The sequence below is a fragment of the Humulus lupulus genome, chromosome 3 (assembly GCF_963169125.1).
Source record: "Humulus lupulus chromosome 3, drHumLupu1.1, whole genome shotgun sequence".
NCBI lineage: Eukaryota > Viridiplantae > Streptophyta > Magnoliopsida > Rosales > Cannabaceae > Humulus > Humulus lupulus.
The window spans coordinates 161526884-161550028 of NC_084795.1; positions in this window are offsets into that span (position 1 = coordinate 161526884).

The following is a 23145-nucleotide window of genomic DNA, read 5'->3' on the forward strand; positions in this document are numbered from 1 at the left end:
GAAGCAGGTTCGTGAAATGGTTCCTGGTTTTACTGTTGACTTACCAGAACAGGTTTCAAACAAGGACGATGATGCTGACGGGGGCGGGGATGATGAGGCGGGTAGTATTCATTTATAGAACTTTTTATTTATTTATTTAAAGTTTAATTTATTAGACATTTATTTTACTAAACTACTTTTATATTTTCATGTTTGGCGGAGACAATAAATATTAATAGTTGTAATTTTTTTTATTTATTTATAAAATTTTAATTTTAATTTTATTTCTAATTAAATAATATTAATAAAAAATTAAATAATTATTAATATATTAAAATCGAAATTTATTAATTAATATTAATATATTGAAAATAAAATTAGTAATATAATCAAAAAAATTATTTAAAAAATACTTTTACCGGTGCAAAATTACGTCGGCAAAAGTCTCAACCCTCACTGCATATATACACCTTTCGTGGCGCAAAAATGCGCCACTAAAAGAGTCATCTTTTGCTGGTGCATTTTTGCGCCGCTAGAACTGTTTTCCACAACAACGTGACAAAAATTTTTGCCGGTGCATCCTTATTTTTCCCGGCGCATTTTTTCGTCACCAAAAGATACGATTGCCGGCGCATTACAATTTTCATCGGCAAAAGTGAAATTAGCGACGGGGGTACGTCGCGGACCTTTGCCAGCGCAAATTTGCGTCGGCAAAACCTATATGGCTTTTGCCGGCGCAAATTTGCGCAGGCAAAAGTGAGGTTTTTTGTAGTGTGTAAATAAACATCTTAGTGAATGTACTTTATATAATTAGATTATATATGACTAGACCGATATAAAAAATTCATTTATAAATATATCGTTTGCAATAAATATTTAATTCATATCAATATGATGATCATATGTAAATCAGTCTAAATCTTGAATAGTCATGAACTCTTATTCATGTTAGTTGGGTCGTTAAGGTCTCTTAGAATAATGAGGCTAGTAACTTTTGTTTTGGAGATTCAATAGCATGAATGGTTAGGAACATGATCTTACAAGATTTGGAATCCAAGCTTTCCAAAAAGGGTTAATTATAGAACTGAATAATTATTGAGCTCAAATTTATAATATGATTATAAATTAGCTATTCACTAGTGAATTAAAGGTACTTAAGGAACAAAAGGTAATTAGAAGGGTAAAATGATGATTATGGCTAGCTCTAATTCACGAACCAATAATTGGAGGACAAAATTACATGAAGTGATTATATTAATGGTTGCACGAAATAATTCTATAATAACTAAGAGTTCAATTCCATATTTATAGTGGAGTAATAATAGAATTAATAAATAAGATTAATTTATTAAAGAATTTAATTAATAGTCTGGTTTATTGGAGCTTAGTATTATGGGTCCATAGTCCCCAAGTCACATCTATACTACACTGTCTAGGGTGTGGGTGATATTGACAAAATAAATCTAGAAATGACTAAATTGCAATGAATTAATTTTCCAGAGCAAATGTATAGTTATGTGATAATTATATATAATTAATTTAACTAATATATTTTATTTGAAAACTACATATTCGTTGAGAATAATATTAATTAACTTTGGATTACTTAAAAATTAAGAGTATATGATAATAAATTATTTATATTTATAAGATAAAGTTTTTATTAATTAACTGATATTTATGCATTTATGAAATAATGCATTGTTTTAATGCATATATATTTTATCTTATTAATTAAATAAATAAATGAGGAAAATTTGGGGAGCACTATACAATGATTGGCGTGTAACCAAGGGTCCATCCTAATTTTGAATCGTTCAAATTTTAAATGTTATAATTTGAATAATTTTATTTATTACATTATTATTTAAAAGAGATATTTTTATTTGATTAAATAATTAAATCTAAAACTAATCAATTGACTAAGTTAAATATTTTAGGTTTATAAATCTAAATGTATCGTGAATTTTAGAGTGAGACACATTACTCAGTTTTTAGAGAAAACCTAAAAAATAACGAGACACCCTCTTAGCCTCTCTCCTTCTCTAACCTCTATTGATCCCATGTGTTGGGTACATCTAGAGAATATATATTGTCCATATCATCCTATGTGCCCACACACATCTTAGTGTGGAGGATTGGCTTGGAAGATCGCGATGTGAATTTTGGTGCAATCTTGTGGATTGAATGTTTATTATTATATACTAAAAGATAGTGATGACACTTGATAGACTACAAGAGGTATTAGATCAGAATATATCGTTTACTGTGTTTTATTTAATATATACATACATATATTGATCCTGGCTCAGTATTAAAAAGAAATTTTTTGCAATATACCTTCCTTTGCATACTCTGATTTACACATTTAACAACAACAATACTATGATCAAACTGTGAATAATTTTTTGAAATTATCAAAGAAAAAAATATATTAGAATTATAATAATTCTCCACTTTATTTATATATATATATGGGTGTACTCTTAATGGTTACTACCCTTGGATGATTACTTTAATATTAACCATTGTATTAAGATCAATAGTGCATATTTATAGTTGTTAATTAATATTTCTAAACATTGTACGCCCTGAATATCCGTACACACTTTGGCGAGCTAGAAAAGGGCCTAAATCGATCTGCCACGTGTCAAATGTCCACCCGGAGCTGTTTTGTTACAGACCCCTAAAAGAACCAACCCGATCTGATGGATCATTTAGCTGCTCCTTGCGTGAAGCCATTGTTTCGACATAATAGAAGCCACGAGCTAGCGCCACATTAAGCTCGTGGTGCATCAGAGGTCCGACACCCCCGAATCCTTATAAAGTCAACCACGCAATATAAATGTGCATATACCAGACATCACGTGTCTGTTCCATTCCTGAATTCTCGGATACGTAGTATAAATGTGCATGTTCAGACATCCCACGCTTGATTTGGGCCATGCGGCCCATTACCCATCTTTACCTATTGATTAGACCACACTTCACTGTAAGGTTTAGGAATTAATCATCAGTGTCACATAAATGACATGATGGATGAAGAGATCACAGGATGACCTCAATACCTACTCAGAGATCAATCTCCTATAAATAACGAAACCCTGGGTAGTGCAAGGGGTTGGCTTCTTCTTGTAAAGCAAATACCTTGTAAGAAATAGTAAGGAGATATGAATAATATCGACTGGTGGACTAGGGGGATTTTAACCTCCGAACCACCTAAAAAAGGAGTGACCATCTTTTTCTTGCAATTAATTTCCACATTCTAGATTACTATCATTTTCATATTACGGTTTATCAATCAGCACTGATCTATCCTATTTATTTGTATAATTATCTGTTGGCGAAAAACCGCGTCAACAGTTTGGTGCTTTCGTTGAGAGGAATTTAGATTAGTGCTATCGCAAAAGCTTGATCATGGTGGTTACTCGTTCGAGGTATGATAACGAGGCAGATCAACATGGTGGGCAGGAGGCCCACCATGCCGCCATATCCAACTAAAATGTTGCGAACGTGCATTGCACGTTGCTTGCACCCAATATCTCTTATATATAAAAACTGGTAAATAACATAAATTATTGGTTTTAACGGTTTGTTTTGTTAACTTTAAAGGAATATTCTAAATATTTAATGAAATATACCTTAAAAACTAGAGATTTTTACATAAAATACTCATTTTCGCTAAAAAATTACGTTTTTACGGTTAAACATTTTTTTTCTTCCAATTTTACGGTTTTAAGGAAATTTTCACATTTTTACAGTTTGGTCTTTTATTTTTTGTTGTTTTCAAGTTGTTTTTAGGTTTTTTTTTGTTGATGTTTAGTTGTTTTGATATATATATATATATATATTTTGTTTTGTTGATCCATTGAGTTGTTTTCAAGTTACTTTCAAGTTGTTTTTCCTAAAAATCTTATTTTTGTAATTATGAAACTTTGAAAATCGTATTTTTGAAAACTTGAGTTCGTATTTTTGAAAAAAAAAGTAGGAACCGTGAAAAAGGTTAAAAAAATGTGTATTTAAGAAAAAAATCTCTTAAAACTAATTAAAAATATATATTTATTAATTATATTGTTGTACTCCAAAATAAATACGAACTGCTCATATTTTTATTACACACTTAATACCTGAGATAACATATGTAAATTTCATAGGCAATGATATCCCTATGTAAATGGAAGGTTATCCGAATTTATCATTTAACATATTTATGTAAGCAGTTACCCAAAGTTTTCTAGGAAAATCCTCTATAAATACCAGGGGAATAGATAGAAAAAGGGACCAATTCTTGATACACAGAAACTCTGCTGAAATTGTTAGAAACAATTTCATGAAGAGCCCTAAAGAGATTAATAAGATTTTCTCGTGGACTAGGTGGATTTTAACCATTGAACCACGTAAAACGTGGGAGTGTTTGTGATATCTTTCATTTGTTTAATCATGGTTTAGTAAAAAAGTCTAATATCTCTATTGTCATAATTCTTAATCCACTATTGGTGAAAAACCGCGTCAACAGACTGGTGCTATTGTTGAGAGTTTATTAGTGCTTAATCCCCCACGCAAGTTTCACCCAACACGCACCATGGTGGTCACTCGATCTATGCATGACAACGAGATGGAATAGCCTGGTGACCAGGAGGTGCATCGCGCGACCGTCCCCGCTGTAGAAGGCCCAGTTGCTCAACACCGTCCTGGAAAGCAACATTTGGGCCAAGACATTACTGGAAGCTCAACATCATGCCCACCAAATCCTAATTTGGGATATTTGATGACCATTGAGATGGAAAATGCCCAGTTATGGAGCCATCTCGCTAAGGCTAACAAGTAGATTGAGGAGATCTTGACTCGATTACCACTTCTTGTGACCGATGTTAACATCGAAAGGAGGAAAAGTGGGTCCCATAGGTCCTATAGGAATAATCGACCCAATCTTAGTCACTCTTTCATAACTGCAACTCCGAGCTCCGTACCTTCAGATTAGAACTAGCAAAATACTCAACCTACCAATACTCATAGGAACCATCGACCCCATGTTAGTCGATCTGTTCGAATTGCGACCCCGAGATCCGTGCCTTCTGAAAAAATCCCACAGAATGCTTAGAATGACCCAACAGGGCGAGCTGGGACCAATGAGGAGGCAAAACACTCCAGGAAATCCATCCGTGCCACGGTCAGAGCCTCCAGCACAGAGAAATGGACTTGTCTTACCTCCAACCCAGGAAGTTGGGGTAGATCAGGGACGAGCTAACCTAGTGCGCCCCGATGGAACAAGGATAGCTTCACCAATAAGACATCCGTTGTCACCAGCTCGACATCCAACGCCACTTTGCCCACAAAGGAACGCTCCAGCTCGAAGGGATAGCAGGAGAAGCCCTCCTCCCTCCAAGGACATTTACATCCCATGGTCTTGCACTAATAATTTAGGTCCTTGATCCCAGTCACGAGATGTAAGCTTCGCTAATGGAAGTTACTGGAAGGAGAGCCAATGTGGAGGTAGGCCTGAGAGCGATCTAGGGAATCACTTAAGCCTCACACAAAGTCTTCGTTCCGACCCACATCCCAACCTGCGTGATCATCTGACTTCACAAAGATAATATCCAATTCGCCATGATGATTTGAGTTATACTAAACACAGGGGGGATCCGTATATCGTACGTGATAATGTGAATGTCCCACCTAACCAAGCTCAAGCTTGGAGGGAAAACAACCCATCTAACACGTACAATAGGATGGGGGATGATGGTCAGCTCCTAAATTACCTAAAGGCCAAGGATCCAACCTTCGAGCGACAGGCCTTAATGGAAGAACAGATGAAGAGACTCCTATCTGGAAAAGGAGTCGATCATGCCCACATATGATGGAAACATTGACCCACATCCTGTTGGCTTTAGGATGCCGACCTGTCCAACCACCTCGGAATGTTCAACACATTAATGATGACCCAAATCGTCAAGTTTGACGTAAGATGTATCTTGTTCCCCGCAACTCTGACCGAACCGGACAGATTGTGGTTCAACAAGTACAAAATGTTGGGGTTTTATGCCCTAATTAAAACCCAATTTCTTTGTAATCTCATTTTATTATCAATAGAAGAATAGAAAACAATTTTTGACTTGGTCAATCACTTTGCTCACATGTTTTATTTTCATTATTATTTGTTTAATATAAACTTCTATTAAATCCCAAACATATAGCTAATCATATTTATAGTGACGTAATCACAGTGGAATAAAAATATGATTGCATGTTCAAAATAAGTTAGTCCTAAGATTAGTTAGTGCATAGAATTTACACTGACTTGCCAATCTACGATATGATATACTTACACATCGCAGTGTTATGTTCTTTCCAAAACATTAGCAAAGTAGATAAGATCAGATGTATTTGTTACATCGGAGTGGACCGATATTGACAGTAGATAGGATAAGTAAACATATCGTTGTTATCTATTCTAGTCATATCATGTAGTTGATCATAGGTCAATTAAATCTCAATTCTGAGTGGTTAGTATTCTAACTGAATATATTATTTGAGCTCTTTGACTTGTTCGTTACTAGCTTACCCTACGGACTAGCCCATACTTACATCTTGGGATCTCGGTAATATGATTAAGTGGGAGTGTTAATCATAGATATGAATATCTATAGGTTGTGATGAAGAAGTGAAACGATGGTTTCCTTTTAGTTTGGTTCAAGGTAATAAATGATGGAGATCTCATTTCAGTAATTAATATTAGTTTACTGAAATATCATTTACAAGGAACTAAGTGTTTTAAGGATAAAATACAATGAAGGGTAAAACGATATTTTAGTCCCATCTCATTGTAGACTGTCTATAGAGGATTGATTGACAATTATGGTTGTAACAATGGATAATTAATAATGTATCTATATTTGTTATAGAGCATTCTATGAATTCAAGAGTGCAATTCTGAGTCTTTAGTGGAGTCACGAGGAATTAATAAGTTAGTAAATTTATTTGTTAGATTTATGATAACTTATTGGAGCTTGATTTCATTGGCCCATGGTCCCCACTATTCCTTGGATAAAATAATCTAGATACTCTCAATTAATTGATTTAATTATCTATTAGAATTATCAACGTTGACCAGGTCAATCTTGGATAGTTTCACATAGTTATACAATTTAGAGATGAAAAGAGATTTTATGGCAGATTTATTAATTAAGACAAATTGGTGTCTATATTAATAAATAAGTTTAAATTCAAGTTCAAATTATTAATAATTAATTTGATAAATGATTTAAATAATTATTTAATTAATTAATCAATAGAAAATAATACAAGCCTTGATTTTAATTCCAACGGGCTTATAATTAAATGGAAAATTTCACGAGCCTAAAGCCCATGATAATTTCAACCATTAGGCTGATATTATTTGTTATTTTATTTATTTTTAATTAAAATAAATGACATAATTGAGCCTATAAAAGGAATGCTAAATGATAGTTGAAATCAGTTTTTTGAGACACTTGTTTTTGAGAAGATCAGAAGATCTAGTCTTGATGCTCTAGGGTTTAGATTCTCTCTACAGCATAAGTCCTTTACTAAGCCTCAATTTTTCTCTTTGTATCTATCTCATGTGTTGAGAATATCTCACTCTAGTCTAGGTGATTCTAAGGATAATTTTGGAAGGTTGCGAAGAAAATAGAAGAGCGGTTCATTTTCTTGGTGATACCCTGCGACAGAAAGGATAAAATCGTTAGAGAAACTGAAGGAAGGACTCAATAATGTAAGCGTTCTTATCATTATCTCTGTATGAATTCAATTTTAGAAGCATGTTCAAGGTTGTCTCATATTAATATGTTTAATATAAGATTTACATGAAAATAAACAAGATCATGTATAAGTTTCCCAACAATTGGCTTTAGAGCCTTTGGTAATCTTTATTTTCATGCACAAACATGGTAAAATTGAATTATTTGATGTGTTGAGTAATTGGATGGATTTCATATTTTTTATGAAGCATTTTGAATTTTATGTGATTATTAACATATTTGATTATTTTGTTGAATTTTCTTTGCAAATAATTTTTATATAAATGCTTTATTTGATGTAAAACATGGTAAAAATTATTCAGAAAACGTTTTTGGGTTGAAAAATTACACAAATTTTATTAATTTTTTTTTCTTTTGAGTAGTGGCCGCGACCTAGGTAACAACGTCTAGTGGCCGCGACAACCATCAACCCCTGGCCGCGGCCAACACATGAATTTTTGCCCAAATAGCCCCATGGTCGCGGCCACTAGCTTTCACTGGCCGCGGCCTACGATAAATTTTTCTTAAAATTTAAATTTTGAATGTATTTTTTATAGGTTAATACAAAAATATGAGAACTTTTCTAGTATTGAAAAATATCTTTTTTGAAATACAATATTTTTGTTGTTTGATCTTTAAAAAAAATAGATGCTGACATGGTTTTTCACCAACAATTTATTAAGATATTAAACGGGTAGATTAGTGCTAGATTATAAACCGTAATGAAATATTCAAGAACGCACAACTTTTACATGGTTCAATGGTTAAAATCCACCTAGTCCACAAGTCAATATTATTACTTTTCTCTCTCTATTTCTGCAGAGTTTCGATAATACAAAAAATGGCCCCCCTTTCCTGTCCAATATTCCTAGTATTTATAGGGGAATTTCGTGGACAGGTTTGGGTAACCGCATGAATAAAACGCGTGAATAAATAATGTAATGCCCTGGATAGTCAAGACTGTTACACTGTGTGTTTATAAAGGTGCAAGACTTGCTAATCAAGTCATTTAGTTCGAAACGTGTTACTAAAGCTACAGTTGAACTAGGGTTAAAAGATTTTGGTCTCAAAAGTTTCATTTCTTATAATCAAACATTTTTACATGGGATCCCAAAAGTCGTAGCATTAAAAGACACTTTACAAAATTTCTGGATAAAAGTATAGTTACTAGCCACTCTAGGGGAAAACAGACAATTAGGCTTTTCTTATCCTGTAACACTCCTCGGCCGTGGTGGCCGATCAGCTGGCTATGTACATTCAGTCCCAAAGCTCTCCATCTCAGGACTGGTCCATTTTGGACCTTGCCTTTACCTGCACCACGTAGTACCCGTGAGCCAAGGCCCAGCAAGAAAACACAACAACAGAGCATAATCATCAAGCAAACAACCAGATAACTCATACAGTATAGTCATATACTCAACACTCCAAATTGTCACATTAATCAAGTATTCAGCATACCAAGCTCATCATTTCATTCTAATAATCAATTCACACATGATAATCAGAGTCAACGCCCTTAGGCCGCACCCTCTATTCATCCCACTGACTTCGACCCGCTTAAATCGAGCTCAGTGAATATTAAGCTGTCCTCAACTACCAGTGGCCGAGCCGCGCCCTACGCGCAAGTATTATTTACAACACTCTTAGGCCGTTTATCACATGTCCCATGGAATAATACCATCTATGACATCATATAGATATAGGGAGCTCTTAGTCCCAACACAATCACATAGCCGGGTGCAGTTCTCTTACCTTTAGATTTTGATAGCTTTGTTCAATTCAATCCTTAAGCACGATCTCGCCTGAGCCCTAGCGTACACCTAGTTACGGTTACAAGTTAGAACCAACTCCAAAATTCAATTCCAAAACCTAGCCTCGAGACCAATCCCGAGCCCTCGGGAAGCACTAATTCCACCAAACGGGGTGGGTAAATCAAACCCTGAGCCCCCGGGCAAAAACCCTAAGAAATAACCCAAAACTCCCCTTCTGGGAACAGGGTAGTGCTACCGTGCCCTAAAGTGGGTGCTATAGTGCTACAACCAGAGAAAAAAATGCCCCAGACCACAAGGCCTAGCGCTGTAGTGCCCAAAGGCTAGCACTACAACGCTAGTCACAGCACAACTAACCCTGTTTTTTCTTCCTTCAATTTTCCCCGAGCCAAACCTTTCCAAAACTTTTCCAAACTTCAACCAAACATTAAAACAAACCTACCAACATCTCCAACTCACCCCAAATGACTTAACCATATAAAATTCAATCACATGCACCCCAAAATACAAAAATCACCATGGCTGAGTTTAAAGCTCAAAAGTCATCAGAACAACAGAAATCACAGAACTTAAAGCTAGAATTTCTTACCTTTGATGGATGAATTCAGCCTAGGTTATCCTCCACACTTCCTTAGCCTTCACCTCCTCAAATTCTTAGGCTTAATTCCCTAGAATTCCCACAGAAACTCAGTTTAGAAAACCATCTCAGCCAAAACCAAAAACACAAGAGAAGAACCTAGAAACTTACCTCAAATGGATGAACTACCCTTGCTAACTCCTCAAGCCAAACCAAGGAACCTAGCCTCAAGCTTCTGCCCAAAATCTCTCTGAGTTACAGCTCCAAATTCCTTCAAGAAATGGGGAAGAGACCTCAAACCGAAAGAGAGAAGGAAAGAATCCTGTTTTTCCTTCTTTCCTTTTTTCCTTCTTCTTTTCTTTTTACTCCTTTCAGTTTCTACTATCCTCTAAACTTCCCACTAAGGCAATAAAGCCAAAACAACACTTATCTGATTTTAAACACCGAAAGACCAAACTACCCTCCCAATTAAAACTAAGCTTTTAAACATCCTAAGGGCATATTAGTCATTACGCCCAATTCCCGCTAATTTCCTCGAATGTCTCTAATGTGTACCGCTTACTTCCCGACACCTAACTAATAACCAATTATATTCCTCAATATCAAATAATCCCCAATATACCTCTTAAATTCCCAGAAATACCCCCAGGCTCGCCCCGAATCGAGTATAAATCCCCGCCATGACTTTTTCGATAAATTTCTCATTAGGATCGCCTCGAGTCACAAGCTACAAATATATCCACATAATAATGTGGTCTCAACAATTTATCACAGATATTTATAGTTATGCCCTCAACGGGCCAAAATTACGAATATTCTCTTCTAACCTAATCAGGGCCTACATGCATACTAATACACATAGTCGTGCATCACAGATACCCAAATAATCATATAACATGCTTTATTTAAATCACATATAATCCAGTTATGCCCTCCCGACACACTAATCAAGGCCCTTAAGCCTTATTAGTAAATTTGGGTCATTAAAACTATCCCCTCCTAATGAGAATTTCGTCCTCGAAATTTACCTGAACAACTCGGGATACTGATCCCGCATCACTGACTCAAGCTCCCAGGTCGCCTCCTCGACCCTACTATTCCTCCACAACACTTTAACAAGAGGAATCATCTTTTTCCATAGTACTTTATCCTTCCGATCTAAAATCTGAACTGGTTGCTCCTCATAAGCTAAATCTGTCTACAATTCCAAGTCTTCCTACCTCAACACATGTGTCGCATCTGAGACGTACTTCCGAAGAATAGAAACATGGAATACGTCATGGACTCCTGACAACAATGGTGGCAAGACTAACTTGTAAGCCACTTGACCGATCCTTTCGAGGATCTCAAAAGGTCAGATGAACCTAGGGCTTAGCTTGCCCTTCTTCCCAAACCTCCTCACCCCTTGCAGTGGTGAAACTCAGAGAAACACGTGGTCCCCAACCTGGAACTCCACATCCCTATGCTTGGGATCAGCGTAGCTTTTCTGTCTGCTCTGTGAGGCGAGCATCATATCTCAGATCTTCTCAATAGCTTCATTTGTCTTCTAAACCATATCCAACTCTAAATACTTCCTCTCACCCATCTCATCCCAATGAATGGGCGATCTACACTTCCTCCCATATAACATATAGTAGGGAGCCACTCCAATCGTTGACTGGTAACTATTGTTATATGAAAACTCAATCAACGGGAGATACTTACTCCATGACCCCTTAAAGTCGATCACACATGCTCTGAGCATATCCTCCAATACCTGAATCGTTCTCTCAAACTGTCCATCAGTCTGAGGACGGAAGGCTGTGCTGAATTTCAATTGAGTTCCCATAGCCTTCTGCAAACTACCCCAAAACTTAGAGGTAAAGATAGGATCCCGGTCTGACACTATAGACTTAGGAACCCCATGGAGCGTATGATTTCCTTCACACACAACTCTGTATACTGATCCACAGTATATGTCGACCTCACTGGAAGAAAATGGGCTAACTTGGTGTATCTGTCCACTATCACCACACCAAGTCATGAAGCCCTACTTTTCTGGGTAAACCTCCCACAAAATCCATCGTAATATCCTCCCATTTCCACTCGAGAATACCCAAAGCCTGAAGCAACCCTGCTGGTCGCTGATGCTCAGCCTTCACCTGCTGACAGGTTAAACATTTGGCTACGTACTCCACTACATCTTTCTTCATCCTTGGCCACCAATATATCGTTTGTAGATCCTGGTACATCTTTGTGGTACCCGGATGAAGTGAGTACGGTGTTGTATGTGACTCATCCAATATCTCTCGTCTGATCCCCTCATCAGCTGGAACACAAATTCGCCCCTGATACCAAAGCAAATCATCCTCAGAAACAGAATAGTCCTTAGCTACTCCCGCTAAGACATTCTCTCTAACCTCCTGTAACTGAGCGTCTACCAATTGCCCTTCTTTAATCCGCTCTATCAGGGTCGACTGTAGAGTAATATTGGCCAACCAGCCCACCACAAATTCTATCCCCGCTCTGACCATCTCATCAGCTAACTCTCTCGAGATCTGAGTGAAACTATACAACTGACCTGGGCCTCTCCAGCTCAATTCATTCGTCACTACATTGGCTTTCCCTAGATGGTAAAGAATATCACAGTCATAGTCTTTCACCAACTCTAGCTAATGTCTCTGCCTCATGTTCAGGCCCTTCTGTGTGAAAAAGTACTTCAAGCTCTTGTGATCAGTGTATATCTCGCACTTCTCCCCATATAGATAATGTCGCCAAACCTTTAGTGCGAATACCACCGTTGCTAACTCCAAATCATGGGTAGGATACCGTTGCTCATACTCCTTCAGCTGTCATGATGCATAAGCTATGACCTTCTCGTTTTGCATCAACACACAACCTAAACCCAACCTCGATGCATCGCAGTAGACAACAAACTTCCCTTCCCCCGAAGGAAGACTCAATACAGGCGCGGTAATAAGCCGTTGCTTCAACTCTTGGAAACTGCTCTCACACTTGTCTGACCAGATAAACTTCAAATTCTTTCGTGTTAATTCTGTCATCGGTGCCGCTATCTTCGAGAAGCCTTCAACAAACCGCCTGTAGTAACTCGCTAGACCAAGAAAAATCCGCACCTTCGAGGCGTTCCTTGGCCTCGGCCAATCCCTAACTGCCTCCACCTTAGATGGATCCACCTTAATCCCACCTGCAACCACAATATGTCCAAGGAATGTCACTTCTGGTAACCAAAATTCACATTTCTTAAACTTGGCATACAGCTGATGCTCCCTCAATCTTTGCAGAACCTGTCGAAGATGAATCTCATGCTCTGCCTCTGAACTGGAGTACACTAAGATGTCATCGATGAAGACAATAATGAACTGATCTAGAAAATCCTTGAACACCCTGTTCATTAGATCCATAAAGGCTGCCAGGGCATTGGTCAAATGAAATGACATGACCAGAAACTCATAGTGCCCATACCTCGTTCGAAAGGCCATCTTCGGTATGTCCTCGTCCTTGATCCTCAGCTGGTGATAACTAGATCAAAGATCAATCTTCGAGAACACCGTCTTACCCTGCAGCTGATCGAACAAGTCATCAATCCTTGGTAGGGGATACTTATTCTTGATAGTCAACTTGTTTAATTCCCAGTAGTCTATACACATTCTCAAAGCCCCGTCCTTCTTCTTCACAAACAAAACTAGAGCACCCCATGGCAAGTAGGTAGGCCTGATGAACCCTAAATCTAGAAGCTCCTGTAATTGTATCATCAATTCCTTCAGTTCTACCGGTGCCATTCTATACGGTGCCCTCGACATTGGCTCAGTCCCTGGCACCAAATCAATGACAAATTGAATCTCCCTAAGCGGCGGCAACCCAGGTAAGTCCTCAGGAAATACATCCAAGAACTCGCAAACCAATATGATCTCCTCCAATCTTGTTGGCAAAACCCAAGTGGTATCCACCACACTAGCTAGGAAACCTATACATCCTCCCTGTAATAGGTCCCTAGCTCTCAGCGTTGATATCATGGTTATGCGGGGTCCATGCACCGCTCCCACAAAGATAAAAGGATCCTCGCCCTCCCGCTCAAAGGTCACCATCTTCTTTCTGCAGTCAATAGTAGCTCCGTATCTAACCAGCCAATCCATGCCTAAAATCATATCAAAGTCCTCCATACTCAACTCAATCAAGTCTACTGACAATTCCCTACCATCAACCATCACTGGTAGTGCTCTAATCTACCTCCTAGAAACTACCAGTTTTCTTGTAGGCAAAATAGTCCCAAACCCTGAAGTATAACACTTACTAGGTCTACACAATCTATCAATTACCTTACGAGAAACAAACGAATGTGTAGCACCAGAGTCAATCAATACAGTAAAAGGAGAGCTAGCGCTAGAAAGTTGACCTGTCACTACCGAGGGACTAGCCTCGGCCTTCACCTGCATCAGGGTGAACACTCGAATTGGAGTCAAGCTGTCCACCTTCCCTGCATCTCCCTTCTTCACTGCTGGGCAGTCCTTCTTAAGGTGTTCCACCACCCCGCACACAAAGTAGGCCTTAGCCCGACATTCGCCCAGATGGCGCCTTTTGCACCTCGTGCACTCAGGATAGCTCCTCCACGAATCACCGCCTCCCCGACGGCCACCCTGGGTACCCCGACCCCTCCTATCAGGACCAAAAGCAGTCAAAGTATCAGGGTTCTTTCTCTTCAGATCACTGGGGCCTCTACCCTACCAGAACCAGAATATCGAGGCACCACCCTGCGGCCCTCCCGCCTTGCTGCACTCTCCCTCCATATTTTATTATCTACTTCCTCAGCGGTAAGAGCCTTCTCAACAGCCTGGGCATAAGTTGTCCCCCCAGGAACTGTTGTAATCCTCACATATTGGGCTATCATAGCATTAAGCCCTCTGATAAACCTGTCTTGCCTAGCGGCATCAATAGGCACAAGATTTGGTGCGAACATCAAAAGTATATCAAACTTTAGGGCATATTCTGTGACTATCATGTTGCCCTGAACCAACCCCACAAACTCATATACTTTTGCTGCCCGGATGACAACATTGTAATACTTCTGACTGAATAGGTCCTTAAATCCTTCCCAAGTCAAAGCAGTAACATCTTTAGTCTGTGATGCTACTTCCCACCAGATATGGGCATCCTCTCTCAACATATATGTGGCATAGGCCACTCTGTCATGTCCCTCTACCCTCATGAAATCCAGGATAGTAGTAATCATGGTCATCCACTACTTGGCCTTCAGGGGGTCAGGTCCTCCCTTAAATATCGGGGGCTGCTGTTTCCTGAACCGCTCATACAACGACTCCCATCTATTCCCAACCTCTACCGGTTGTACAACTGGTACCACTACAGGTGGCACAATAGGGGCAGCACTCCCTGATGGAGCCTGCTGTCGCAGAATGCGGATCTGCTCATCCTGGCTCTGGAGCCGTGCTTGCATGTTTGCCATAACTTGCTGCCAGTTCTCAGGGACTGGCAGAGGGGTCTGGCCTTGGTCATAATCTCTAGTCTCAGACCTGGTGCCGACTAGTCGCATAGATTTTCTTGGACTCATAATTATCCAAGTTAATCTGCAATCAACAACTCAGCGGTTAGACTATGATGATAGGGTAATAATCCTTCCATGATCCATCATTAGAACTCAAACATTCACAAACAATCAAAATACAACAATTTATCCAAGTATTCATCTATATATTCATTCACATGCATAGCAATGCTAATAAGCACACCTCAAATTCATCACGCAATAGTCAAGGGCCAGGCCCTATCAGTATCTCATGCTCCCTATTAATCAAGAAAATATCAAAAGTCATATTCCATCCTATTCATTTAAGCATATAATCATGTGTACACAATTTTTTCCAAACCCTAAGTCGAACTTGTCTTTGACGATGAATGCACACGTCCAGCCAGTCTTCAGGAACCCTTAAACCTAGGACGCTCTGATACCAAGTTGTAACACCATATATAGCCAAGACCATTACACTATGTGTTTATAAAGGTGCAAGACTTGCTAATCAAGTCATTTAGTTAGAAACGTGTTACTGAAACTACAGTTGAACTAGGGTTAAAAGATTTTGGTCTCAAAAGTTTTATTTCTTATAATCAAACATTTTTACATGGGATCCCAAAAGTAGTAGTGTTAAAAGACACTTTACAAATTTTTTGGATAAAAGTATAGTTACTAGCCACTCTAGGGCAAAACAAACAATTAGGCTTTTCTCATCCTGTAACACTCCTCGGCCGTGGCGGTCGATTAGCTGGCTATGTACATTCAACCCCAAAGCTCTCCATCTCAGGAGTGGTCCACTTTGCCCTTGCCTTTACTTGCACCACGTAGTACTCGTGAGCCAAGGCCCAGCAAGAAAACACAACAACAGAGTATAATCATCAAGCAAACAACCATATAACTCATACTGTATAATCATTTACTCAACATTCAAAATATTCACATTAATCAAGTTTTCAGCATACCAAGCTCATAATTTCATTCTAATAATCAATTCACACATGATAATCAGGGTCAACGCCCTTAGGCCGCACCCTCTATTCATCCCACTGACTCCGGTCCGCTTAAATCGAGCTCAGTGAATATTAAGCTATCTTCAGCTACCAATGGCCGAGCTGCGCCCTATGCACAAGTATTATTTATGACACTCTTAGGACGTTTATCACATGTCCCATGGCATAATACCATCTATGACATCATACAGATATATGGAGCTTGTTGACCCTGATTTTGGGCAACTGACACGGAGTCAAAATACGCTTGACGTGGATGAATGCATTGAAAAGAACGTGATGACGAAAATAATAAGAACACGATATTTTATAGTGGTTCGGTCCCAGGATCTGGTAATAACCTACGTCCACTTAGATTGTTATTGATATGAGATCAAAAGGAGTGATCAAAGAACTGGGGTTCAATGAGTTTCACCAACCTCTGAAGAACAATACAATATGATTAATTTGATAACTCTAATCTCAAGTGATCTAGAAGTCAGAAAAAGAAAAGAGGATCCTCTTCCCTGAGCCATCCTCTTCTATTTATAAGGTCAGGGAAGATTTACATTGATTTGTTACAGATATTATTTCCTAAATAATCGGATACTCAGGAAATCATGGGAGATAATTTTGGATTCCATCATAACTGCTTAAGATCTTCTCCGCGTATAATGTATGTACGACCAGGCTGGTCGTATGGAGAAACCGATCGTATGACATGGGGTGCTTTCCTGGTCGATAGTTGAACACAGATTCTTCCAGGTGTCAGCCATGTGTAATTAATGCTTGCCATGTCATTTACTTCTGATTTTTGGGATAACATTTGCCCCCCAAGTTTGTTTAGTGCGACCAGCAATAAAGAAACTTAAGGGAACAACCGTTCACCTTCCCATGACGTCTGTCAGAATCCCCATGCATTTTCAAAAACCGTGATATAATTATGTCTAATCAAGCCTTTTCGGTTTCCAAAAAGACACTTTTGACGACTTATACACTTCCCCACGTTTCGAAAGTGGGAAGTTATGATTACCACCTTTCTGCCATGCCCTTAATCCCTATAAATAAACTTTCTTTCCCATTAAGAAAATTTTTATTCACCATTTTCGCCAATATTCTCAAGAACTTGCACCAGAGTTTAGAGCTCCGAATATCAGTCCGACGTCTAGCCGAAGGTTTTCCAGTTCGAGTCTTCATTTTCTTCTGAATCTCCTTCTTCTCTCAGGTAAGGATTCCATCTTTTAAGCTCTTTATTACGCCATGCATGCCGTCTTTATGCTCTGATACGTCTGCGTTCTTGAATAGGGTTTTTTTAGGGTTTTTGGTATAAACCGCCTAATATTTGGTAAAAGTTCGTCTTTATGCCTTGCATAGGTTAGGTCAATACTTTGGTAGATAGAATCTCTGATTTGGGACGTTAAGTTGACGAAAGATTCAATCTTTATGCTAGGCGAAAAAAACCGAAATTTTTTCCCGCCCCTCAGAAGTCGAAAAAAAAGTTCTTTTCAGAAAACGTTTTTCTTTCCTTTTTCAATTTTATCCGTCTTTTAAGCTACCCACGTTGAAGTTAGTGTAGGATTAGGAAGCTACTGGCTGTTTAGGCACGAACAACGTTATCCCAACTTCCCAACACTACTTTGCAGATTGTGTCTTATCTCCTCCATTGTCTGTTTGCAGTTCATATGCAAGACCCTTGGGGGGGAGAAAGACCTATCGAAGACGAACTCTTACCCCAACTACTCGAAGGCGAAGAGAATCCATCCATGCTGATTCCAGAAATTCCATTTTCACTTTCTAACCCAAATCCTCCACCAGCTCCTACCCAGAAAATGGCCAGAACAAAAACTAAGGCCAGAAAAAGACGCAACCCTTCTTCTCCAAGTCAGCCTTCTGCTGATGCCCCCTCGACCAGTGGTCGAGGAGAATTCCCTCCAGAAACCAAAGTTCAGGGGCGTGCCCGTCCTCGCCATGCCGACCAGCCGGCGGTCGAGTGGCACGTGGTATCCCCAAGTACGGTGACCATTCGCATGGTCTCAAACTATTTAAATAAGTATAATCTGACAGGGATAACCTTAGTCAGACCTTCCACCGACCAGCGAGCCAACCTTCCAGGGCGGGCTTATAGCGCCTGGTCGAGATACCACATCGAGGCGGGTGCCACCCTGCCTCTTCATTCATTTTTCCAAGGGGTGGCAAACTACTTTGGGGTGGCCCCTTTCCAAATTACCCCGAACGGGTATAGGATGCTGACCGCGCTCTATATCCTCTACAAACTCAAGAAATGGCTAGCCCCCTCCCCTCATGAGGTCAATTATCTATTTGACCTCAAGTCCAACCCCAACCAAGACGGTACGGGGTTCTTCCATTTTTTCCACGAGGAGACCGGACGCACCTTTCTGTCCGTGACCACCCATATCTCCAACGTGGGGAAGTATCATCTAGAATACTTTCTTACGCCTGACATCGCCGTGGACAACCTGGCCTTCACCTGAGGTGGTAAGGGAAATAATGAGCCTTAAACTAGTAGTTCTTGCCCTTTAAATCTTTCTTGTCGTAATACTTCACTGTTCCACTATGTTCCAGGTCCATGGTTGCGCCCGACCCCCACTCCAGGAATGGAGTCGAGGGCAGTACTCTTAGCCAGTATGTCCAATGCTACTAAGAGTGTGAAAAACTTTATCAATGAGGCCAACCTTAGGTTGGCTGGCCTTAAGGGCTCCCCACCTGCGACCAGCGAACTCGCGGTGGGTGGTGTCCATGCTGGCATGGGACGTGAGCAGGGACCCGAGCAGCAACCTCAGGCACCTCCTCCTAGGAGGAGGCCGACTGGGGTTACAATCAGGGAACCTGCTGTTCCCCACCGAGCAGCAGAACCGTCGGTCCTCAAGGGCAAGGGGAAACAAAAGGCTACTGAGCCTGCCGAACAGCCTGACGACTCGTCGGATGTATATGGTACACCATTCTCGTTTTTAAATAACTTGCCAATTCCCATCTACCTATTTGATGGGGACGACAACTTTAGGAACGCTCCTTCTTTAAATTTAGATTTCTTCCAGGAACTAGGTAGTTCAGTAGATAATGTTACAACCAGTAGGTGTAGCTCGGGTATTTTACTTGTAATCCTTTCACTTCGATCTCTACTCCTCGTGACCTTTTAATCTAACTGTTCGAATTGTTTTCCTTTGCGCAGGTATGGACTCTGAGGACTTCTTTGAGCATTACCAAACTGCTGCTGCTGCTTCTGTCCCAAAGGACGGCAAAAGGGCTCGAGGGGAAAGCAGCAAGACCCCTTCAAAGAAGGCCCGAACAGAGGATACTCCCGGTGCCGACCCTTCTAAAGAGAACATGACACCTCCACCTCCCACCGAACAGTCGACGCCCGCGCCTGAGAATCCACAACCTTCTTCCAGGGCTGCTGGTAGAGAGACTCTGGACAACTCGTCCGAAGGCTCCCTGTCCAGCCTCGTGGTTGGGTCGGCCAGGGAGAGAATCTATAAGCTTTCGAAGCACAGACGCAGCCAGGCCGCCATCAACGAAACTGGCTCAATGGAGGCCGACCAAATCATCAACAGGGGGTTGAATGAGATAGCCAGCGTAAGTCGCTTTCTATTGTTTCATCATTTATTCTAACTTCTATTCCTTACTTTTTCGTTCTTTGTTTTCAGGGACTGCTGTCTTTGACTGCTGGCTGGCGCCGTACTGGGGCGCTGGTTTCTCACGGGCAGAACTTTGACTCCAGGCTTGCTCAGTCTAAGCAAGCACTTGAGGATGAGAAGAAAAAGCTGCTCGAGGAGAACCAGGAGTTGTCCAAGCTGAACGAACAGTTATGCGAGGTCCAAGCCACCCTCACCCAGGAGCTTCAGGAAAGTCAAGGGGCTCTGAAGAAAGCCATCGAGGAGCGGCACAAATGGAAGGAGAGTTCTATACTCCACACCCAAGAGTGCAAACAGCTCACTCTCGATCTGATCGCCAGCAGGGATGAGGCAAAGAAGCTTGAGGAGCGGGTGCACGAGCTCGAGGGACGACTATAGAAGCTAGAGGACGATAATGCCAAAACTCTTAAGAAGTACAAGGAAGCCACCTTCCTTTGCTTCTACGACTTCTGGAGGCACAATCGGGAGGCCAACATTGACTATCTCTCCGAGCGGCTACAAAGGACGCTGATGGCACAGTGCGCTGCTCGGTTGGAGGCGGAAGAGAGAGCCAAGGCCAAAACCCCTGCTGCTGATGCTGCGACTGGACCTCCGGCTGATAAGAATGCTCCTAACCCAGAGGACCCTCCTGCTCCCCAGCAAAATTAATATTTTTTATTATTTTTTTTTCAGCTTTTATGGCCCACGGGTCTTTTTGTAAAGACAATTTTTTTCTTTTATTGCTGCGAGGGCAGCTTTTTTACTTATGCTTGAACAATTACATCCGAGTAATACTGCTCGCGGTGTAAAGGTCTTTTTTCCTTTTAATTTCATATTTACATCCGAGCTCCAATGCTCGCGGTGTAAACGATTGCCTTTCTGATATTATAATGTTTCTTTTATTATAATACCTGTTCGTATGACCGAACTTAGCATAGTACTTAGTTTTGATTTTACAAAACATAAATTTTTGAAAAATGCTCTAAGTACCGTAGCATGTTTTCACTTATTTTGTTCATGTGTTTACATACCTCATGGTATGCTTTGCTATTGATGTACCTTATATGCCCCCCAAGTGATCGAGGAGCTTTAGGTCCTTGGTCACTTGCCTTGACCACGACCTGTGCAAACATTACTGCTCGTTGCAAAATTCAACACTTGTAATACAGCAAAACAACACACGTAATGAAAAAATACTTGTAAAAATAAATTTACAAAGGTTGGCAAGAATGACTGGCTGCGCACAGTCCCTTATAATCTCGTATTAAAAATGGACTAATCATGTCTTTATGAGTGATCCTAAAAAAAGGATCTTACATTTATAAGAGATTAGCCATACAATGCGGCTAACCCTTTTTCCAAAACTTGTAAAAAGTAAAATTTAATACAAGCCATTCCTTTAAAAAGGGTTGTTCACTGATAATACTTGCGCAGGTGTTCTCCATTCTAATAGCGTGGAACGAGATCTCCGTTTAGGCGTGCAAGTTTGTAGGTGCCCGGGTGAAGGACTTCTTCAGTCTGGTACGGTCCTTCCCAATTGGGTCCGAGTACTCCAGCAGTTTCTTTCCTTTACCCTTGAGTTAAAGTACCGGGCGACCTTTTGCTGGTACGCAACAACTCGGAGTTGGGCTTTTTCTCGTATTTCGTCAATTGAGTCTAGGGACTCCATCATCAGTTGGCTGTTCTGGCCCTGGTCGTATGTCATGCGTCGATGTGAGGGGGGGATCTAACTCGACAGGTAACATAGCCTCATATCCATAGGCTAAGGAAAACGGGGTATGACCTGTCGCTGTTCGGTGAGACGTTCTATACGACCAGAGGACTTCAGGCAGCTGCTCTGGCCATGCTCCTTTAGCGTCTTCAAGCCTCTTCTTCAGGGTGTCCTTAAGAGTTTTGTTCACAGCCTCGACCTGCCCATTTGCTTGTGGATGCGCAATTGAAGAAAAGCTTTTGATAATCCCGTGTCTTTCGCAGAAGTCGGTGAATACGTCGCTGTCAAATTGGGTTCCGTTGTCTAAAACAATCTTCCGGGGCAAACCATAGCGGCAAACAATGTTCTTGATGACAAAGTCAAGAACTTTCTTGGTCGTTCAGCTTTAGCCCATTTGGTGAAGTAATCGACCGCCACAACGGCGTACTTCACTCCACCCTTTCCGGTTGGCAAGGACCCAATCAAATCTATCCCCCATATTGCAAAAGGCCACGGACTCTGCATCTGTTTCAACTCGTTTGGAGCTGATAGTGGAATTTTGGAGAACCTTTGACATTTATCGCATTTTCGTACAAACTCCATCGAATCTTCGTTCATAGTCGGCTAGAAGTAGCCTTGCCTTAAAATCTTTTTTGCCAAACTTTGCCCCCCAGCGTGGTCTCCGCAGAAACCTTCATGTACCTCTTTCATGAGCTCCTTAGCTTTCTTCGGTGTAATGCACCTGAGTAATGGCATTGAATATCCTCTTCTGTACATAACACCATCGACCAGTATGTACCTAGCAGCCTGCCTTTGGAGAGTTCTGGCTTTGTTTTTATCTGTTGGTAGCACACCATCTGTTAGATACTTCAAGTAAGGTGCCATCCATGTATCTTCCATTCGGATTTCCATACTGGCTTCTATTGCTCGTATGCTTGGCTCACTCAATCTTTCTACTGGCACAATGTTCAAAGTATCAGCATCTTTCGCGCTCGCGAGTTTGGCTAAAGCATCTGCATTCGAATTCTGATCCCGCAGTATTTGCTGGAGTGTATACTTTGTGAACTGGGCTAGCAGGTCTTTGGTTTTATTCAAGTAGGCCACCATCTTTAGGCCTCGCACTTGATATTCCCCAAGGACTTGATTCACTACCAGCTGTGAATCACTGTAAATATCAAGCGCCTTTATGCTCATGTCTTTGGCCATTCTC